Source organism: Lontra canadensis, unplaced genomic scaffold (assembly GCF_010015895.1).
Source record: "Lontra canadensis isolate GAN:19392208 unplaced genomic scaffold, GSC_riverotter_1.0 scaffold48, whole genome shotgun sequence".
NCBI classification, from domain to species: domain Eukaryota; kingdom Metazoa; phylum Chordata; class Mammalia; order Carnivora; family Mustelidae; genus Lontra; species Lontra canadensis.
The window spans coordinates 6,244,322-6,252,246 of NW_022631042.1; positions in this window are offsets into that span (position 1 = coordinate 6,244,322).

The window sequence follows — 7,925 nt, forward strand, 5'->3', positions numbered from 1 at the left end:
CTCACTAGACTATGAACTCATTAAAGATAAAAACTTTCTATTTTTCTTCATATTCCCTGTACCTAGCATGTTGTTGGCTATTTTGTAAGTAATAAATATTCGTTTCATAAAGGCATAAATGAATTTCACTTTTTTATACCAAGACAAAGCCTTAAACAGTTGTTCAGTCGAGCCTAACTCTCCACAGAATAACGGACACTGAACTTGCTCAGAGCAATTCTAGCCTCCTCAGAACGGTTAAGCCCTTCGGAAAACCACTGGCTCTGGAAGCATTCTTCAGAAATTGTCACTCTTCAATACAACCCATTCTTGACTTCCTTTTAATTGTTGTCATTGTTTTGTTATTACTGTTTTTTTTTTATTTTTTTTAATGATTTTATTTATTTGACAGAGAGAGATCACAAGTAGGCAGAGAGGCAGGTAGAGAGAGAGAGAGGAGGAAGCAGGCTCCCTGCTGAGCAGAGAGCCCGATGCGGGTCTTGATTCCAGGACCCTGGGATCATGACCTGAGCCGAAGGCAGAGGCTTAACCCACTGAGCCACCCAGGCACCCTATTACTGTTTTTTTGTTTTTTTGTTTTAAATATGGGGATTATGGCTTAACTTAAAAGGTACCTTGGCAGCAAAGCAATCCATTGGTTAACCCTTGCTAACTTTGGTTCTGGTCGGATCTGTGAAACTGACTATGAGACTAGGGAGATTTCATAATTGATTGCTTGATTTCAGGCATTATCCCCTATTGCTTACCTAACAAAGCATAGTGGATTCATGGCTTCTTCCACCCAAAGAACATTCTGAGCAAAGGATCATAAAACATAATACTCGATGGCCTGCACTTATTTTTCATATCTTAAGTTTGGTTGGGCATAACTAAGATCACCTAGCTAACATCATTTGTCCAGCTCTGCCTTTTCTTTCCATCCTACCTTCCACCTTGTTTTGTTTTTTTAATAAAGATTTTATTTATTTATTTGACAGACAGATCACAAGTAGGCAGAGAGGGAGGCAGAGAGAGAGGAGGAAGCAGGCTCCCTGCTGAGCAGAGAGCCTGATGCAGGGATCATGACCTGAGCTGAAGGCAGAGGCTTTAACCCACTAAGCCACCCAGGTGTTCCTCCTTCCACCTTTCTATCATTGGCACTTGTTCCTGATCATGCCCTGGTCTGGTCTGGGACACAATATGGCCTTCCCAATGCTTACTCATTGTCCATCACTGAGACCCTGCTCAGATGAACTGGGTCTCATCTCTGCTAGGCTCTCTGAGCTTGTTAAGAGAATATTAGCAAGACTAATCTGATAAATGAATGTGTTCACTGGAGGAAGATTAAGAAAATACTCAAGGACTTACGCAGTTATAATTACCATTCTCCAATTCTATGGTTCTCTGCTTAGAGGGAAATGTGTTGTTTCATGGCCAGTTATCAGGGACTCATTTTGATCCTGAAGCATGCTCTACCCTTCTATTCCATATCTGTGCAAAAAACCACCCCTGGTTTGGATACGGGATTTTGCAATACATTTCAAGGTAAAGTAGGGTTTCTACTTCTCACTCATCTGTCGTGACCATATTTTCTTGCTCCCCACACACCTTGAAATTTGAATCCATAGGGGCGCCTGGGTTGCTCAGTCCTTAGGCCTCTGCCTTCAGCTCGGGTCGTGATCCCAGGATCCTGGGATGGAGCCCCACATCTGGCTTCCTGCTTAGCGGGAAACCTGCCTCTCTCTCTCCCACTCCCCCTACTTGTGTTCCCTCTCTTGAGGTGTCTCTGTCAAATAAATAAATACAATCTTAAAAAAACAAAATAGGAAAAATTTGAATCCATAAGAGAGAGAGAGAGGTAAAAGAGGCATGATGTGGTAGAAAGTTGCTACCTCTGATAACAGGAGACCCATTTGCATCCTTAACCAGTCACTTACTATCCATGTGACTCTGGTCAATTTTTTTTCTTTGAAGTATCTTAGCTTAAGTTTCATTATCTTAAATGGGAGATCATAATTACTGCTTTGCCTTTTTTGTAGGCTTGTTGTGACTGCCAGATAATTTTATGGTAAGAAATGTGTGCAAAATATTTGTTAAATTATTCATTGGCTAATTGCCAATTCTGTTACTGCATGGCCAAAAATTATTGTTCTAGTAATTTCAGCATCTTCAACTTTTATGATTTTTACCCTGCTGGTTTGGTTTGAATAATTCGAAAATATCATTTCTATACCTGGGAAGATTTTCTCAAGTTGCTGTCCTATCATAAGACACATGCTGAGAGCATCTGTACATGTCATTCAATGATGAAATGTTTTTACTACCTTCAGGAAGCACTTATTTTTCATTTGTGATTGAATAGTACCCTCTATGTAATATAATTTATCTAGAATCTCCTACATGCAAACAATTCGATTCCTTATCTCAACAGCATTTTGCATGTGCTATATTAGATCATGCATATTTGTTTTATAGGTCTTTATCTTCCAAAAGAACCAGGACCACAACTACTAGACACTGTATTTGCAGTTTTATAAATAGACCGAAAGGACTTAGCATAGTAACTTCAAAGTAATTGTTTTGAGGTTTGTTCAGGATTCACTAATGGGTAATTTCAGTAAGTGATTAAGTATGGGCTACTAAAACACTTCATAACGCGCAGGCACAAATTTCTTTCTCTCTCAGCCTTACTAATGTTGCAGAAAAGCAGGCTTCAAATTTTGCCAAAATGTCCTTAAAATCTTTAACTGGAGAATTCCGCAACAAAATAGTTTATTTCACATACATTGAACATAAAACAGTGTGAACAATATCTAATATATAAGATAATGCTGTTGTCTATTTTGGTGAAGATACCTGCTGGATCTAGAGCTTTGTGCTGTTTCCTGTTGCCCCAGAAACAATATTTTTTACTATTAAAAATGTATTGCCTGATATGTTTCTAATATGGTAAACTACATAAAGTTTTTCATCACAACATTAAAGATGGAAATATCCAATGAATTATGTTGATTTTCCAGTTTTATGCACTGGAATAATTAAGTGAGGTATACATCTTATTGATAAATAAGGGGAACACAGGCCCTATTTTTCTTTTTCAATATGCATCTAACCCAATGCGAAAAGAAGGGGCACACAGGCCCGTTGCTGACATGCACACTAATGATCAGAAGGCCCAGAGTGCAAAAAGTAGCAAGGGTTTTAGGCCTTTGTCTAGTGAAGCCTGTCTGCATGAAGAGTTCAGTGAGGTTTTTAGCATATTATTCTCATTAGACTACGCAGGAATTTCATTTCGCAAACCCAATTAATACGAATAGATGATTGGTGGCAAAATTCCTGCCCGTTACACCGAAAATTTTCATTTACTTTGCAGGGTGGAAATTATTGAAGCAGAGCTCACTGCATTTTAGGACAAATTAACTCCAGGAGAGTGAGGGAGGGAAGGAAAGTGCAGGCACATTGGAGGAGAAGGCACTTTCCCTGCAAAGGTATCACTCATGGTGCAGGCAAACCAGGTCCATTTTGAGGATGTATTTATACTGTTACTTTCACAAGAAAATTTGGAGCACTTATGAATTTTAAAATTTGAGTGTTAGTGACATTGGTTTAGTATTTTACAAACTAAATGAACTTTAAGTAGGTCGGGGTTATTGGCAAATTTAAAATAAAGTGTTTAGGGGAGCCTGGGTGGCTCATTTGGTTAAGAGGCTGACTCTTGATATTGGCTCAGGTCATGATCTCAGGGTCCTGGGATCGAGCCCCAGGTCTGTGCTCAGCAGAGAGTCTGCTTCAGGATTCTCTCCCTCTCCCTCTGCCCCTGCTTGCTGGCATACTCTCTCTCAAATCTTAAGAAAAAAAATTTTTTTTTAATTAAAATGAGATAAAGTGGTTAAAGTGAGAAAACTGTTATCTAGGATTTCCATCCAGAAATTTTTAGTTGCCAGTTTTCCTTTTGGTTTTCTGTACCATTATGGTGAATATCCTTTAATAATGAGATGCATAGAATGAGAAGCAACATCACTTTGACATAAATGCAGAAAAATGATTCGAAAAAATCAGAAATCCTCCAGAAGCTTAGAGTAGGTCCAAAAGTGGCTCTAGGATAAATAGCTTTTATGGATTTATCAAAATTTAAGGAGTATACAGTATCACTTACTGTAAGCCAAAAAACATTTTCTAAGTACCCCCCGTCCTTCCTTAATAATTGGCTACTGCAATTCTCTTCTTTAAAAATTGAACAAAAACCTTTTGCTAAAAGTAAAATAGATCTTCCTGAGAAACTAATTTTCAAGCAATGCCATGTGAACATTTATAGCATGCCATAGATTCTATGGGAAAAAGAAGCTCTTGAAGGCATTGTATTTATTAGGTATTCAGGGATCTTTAGAAGAGATAGGGATGAAAAGGTTAGCCCATCCTTACCAGACTTACCTTGAGGTCACCAATATGGCAATCCATCTAAGTGCTGACCTCACAATCCAGCATTGAAATTTTGAGTCTCTTAGTTTCATTTTTTTTGTGTGACCTTAGAAATAGTCGTTTTGGTCTATCTTGAGTGCGAAAAAATGGTGTTTCCCAATAAATATCTCCCATGCTTCCCCTCCAATCACTTCATTCCTTTCTCCTACCCATAGCTCATACAGTTCCCAAAGCAATCTTACCCCTCAATTAGATCTTGCTCCTGTAGGTTCATCATTGTCTTGAAGCTATTCCTAAAAATTTTATGGTAAGGAACATCCTAGTCAAGAAGTTAAAGCGTAGTTAAAGTCATTATAGGTGCGTCTGGGTGGCTCAGTCATTAAGCATCTGCCTTCAGCTTAGGTCACGATCCCAGGGTCTTGGGATCCAGCCCCTATCCAGCTCCCTGCTCAGCAGGAAACCTGCTTCTCCCTCTCCCACTCCACCTGCTTGGGATCCCTCTCTTACTGTCTCTCTCTCTGTCAAATAAGTAAAATCTTTTAAAAATCTGTCAAATAAATAAAATCTTTAAAAAAAAGGTCATTATAGATTTTGCGGTTAACGGAAATTCTAAAAAGTTATGTTTCGTACACACCAACACACACTCCACAAAGGGTAGCTTTTATTGATATGTTAGTGCAACTCCATTAAGTGCAATAATACACAGAAGAGATTCACAATCACTTTTAAGGCACAGAAAAGGCTGTTAGTGGTATCATTTCCTTTACTTGTGTTAAACCCTATAAATGAAACAAGGAAACCATTTAGAAATGCGTGTGAGAAATATATCGAGATTTGATCTCAAAAAGGCAAAAAGATAAAGGGAGTTGCAACAATGCATTTCTAATTTCAGAAGGGGATTTATTTATTGTACTCATAGAAAGTATAACCAGGACCCGGAAGAGTTTGGGATCATCTTAATGCCTCCTTGCTCTTTGAGCAGAGCCTTATTCACGGAGCTGGCCTTTACGAAATGGCAGTAAGAGCCAGCATAAGTGACATTCCTTTGTCATTTATTTATTTATTTTTACACAGTACCTTTGCCAGGAAAAAAAAAATTAAATTCTGAAATTTGAAAGCAGATATGAAATAAACAACATGGTAAGAACAGAAGTGCTTTTTAGTCATTTGTTTCCTTCTGGTTAGTCCCTGCAAAACCTAAGGAAATACTTTAAATGTTCCTAACAAGTTATTAAAATAAGATCCATTTTAACCTCTACATGATTTTTCAGGCATATCTTTGGGCTATGCTCCCTTCCATGCCCCACAGATCATTGGCATAGGAAGAGTTGTAACGTGGGAATCATGATAATCTAGATCTCTGACTGCTACACCTCAGGCGCTGGTATGTACACTGTACTTTTGTTAAGGTTTCATCTTTATAAAAAATTGTATGAGAAGCCATGTTATTCTCCTCATTTTACAGTTAAACTCTTAATGTTTAATTTTGCTTAAACGACCTGCTCCAGGGGACATAGTAAATGACAGAACCCAGGCTTTGATTGGTTTTCTCATCCTCTTCGACAGAGTTGAAACCAAGAGTCAGAAGCTTAACCAAATGCACAACCTAGGAAACACTAGGAGTTCAATATTAAATGCAACAGACCAATGAACCATCTGAGTTAATTTCTGTGAAGGGTCTAAGATCTGGGTCTGGCTTATTTTTTGTCCCATATAGATGCCCGGTTTTCTTGCATCATTTGTTGGAAAGACCATTCTTTTTTCATTTATTGCTTTTGCTCTTTTGACAAAGATTAACTATATTTGTGCATGTCTATTTTGGGGGCTATTCTGTTCCATTAATGTATTTGTCTATTCTTTTGCCAATATCACACTTTCTTACCATATCCTTGTTTAAATACTGAATTTCTCCTGCTGCCAGTCCTTTGTCTTTGTTCTTTTCCTTCAGTATTATGTTGACTAGACGAAGCCTTTTGCCTCACCAAATAAACGTTAGAATCTGTTAGGCAATATTCACAAAATAGCTTGCTGGGATTTTGACTGAGATTATATTGAAACTCTTGATCAAAATAGAACTGACATTTTTTTAACAATATTGACTCTTCCTGATTGTGACCCATGGAAGATTTCTCCACTTATTTAGTTTTGATTTCTTTTGTCACGTCTTGTAGTTATCTTGTTATAGATACCATATTTTTATTAGATTTATACCTAAGTATTTTTTTAGTGCTTATGTAAATGGTATTGTGTTTTTATTTTTACTTTTTATTTAAAAAAAATTTTTTTAAAGATTTTACTTATTTGAGTAAGTGAGTGAGTGAGTGAGACAGAGCATGAGAGGAGAGAAGGTCAGAGGGAGAAGCAGACTCCCCGTGGAGCTGAGAGCCCAATGCAGAAGTCAATTCCGGGACTCTGGGATCATGACCTGAGCTGAAGTCTGTCACTTAAGCAACTGAGCCACCCAGGCACCCTGGTATGCTGTTTTTAATTTCCAATTCCAATTGTTTCCTTATTGGTATGGTCGGGGGGAAGCTATAGACTTCTAGATTAACCTATTATCCTGCAACCTTATTATAATTGCTTTTAAGCTTCAAGTTTGTTTTGTTTTGTTCTTCCATTGATTCTTTTGGATTTCCTACATAGACAAGTAGGTCATCTATAAAGACACTTTTCTTTTTTTTCATCTCAGATATTATTTCCTTTCATCTTATTGCATTAGTTGGGTCTTCCAGTAGGATGTTGAAAAGGATTGTTGAGAGGGGACATCCTTGCCTTGTTCCTTATCTCAGTGGGAATTTTAGTTTCTCCCAAGTATGGCATCAGCTGTAGGTGTTTTGGTAGATATTCTGTACCATATTAAAGGAGTTCCCCTCTATTCCTAGTTTGCTGAGAGTTTTTAATCATGAATGGGTATTGGTTTGTGTATTTTTACACTGAATTTGTTAATGTTTTTAGTACTCTTTACAATTAGATTGTAGGTTGTTTGCTAATAATGTCATATAAATGTAATCATTTTTTTTGTGTGTGGTGTTTAGTTTTTGTTTTGGAGGAAGGTTAAGCCCATTTTCTCCCCACCATTTGAGAAAAAAATATTTTTGGAACACACTCTTGCTTCAAAAATAGAGTGGAAAACATGGTTTTGAAAAGAGAAAGCCTTTAAATGTTTAATTTGTGTTAAGCATTCATAAAGATAATAATGGCCATGAGAATCTCCCATCATCCACCACCCATCACAACTGTTAATCATTTTCTCTAAGTGCTTTTCCATTTGGCAAATGGTAACTTAGTAGCTCTCAGTGGAAATGGATAGCACATCCTCTACTTAATCACAGGCAACATTTAAGCAAAAAGAGACAGTTTCACCTATAGGCAAGTTGTTCACTGACATCTTGAATTATTTCTAATATGCATGAGCTTTTTACTTCATAATCAGAGGGTTCACTCATGATATAAAATTCAAGAATCTTTAACCTTGCTCTTTACATCTCTAAGTTAAAAAAAATTTTTTTGAACAAATACACAATGGG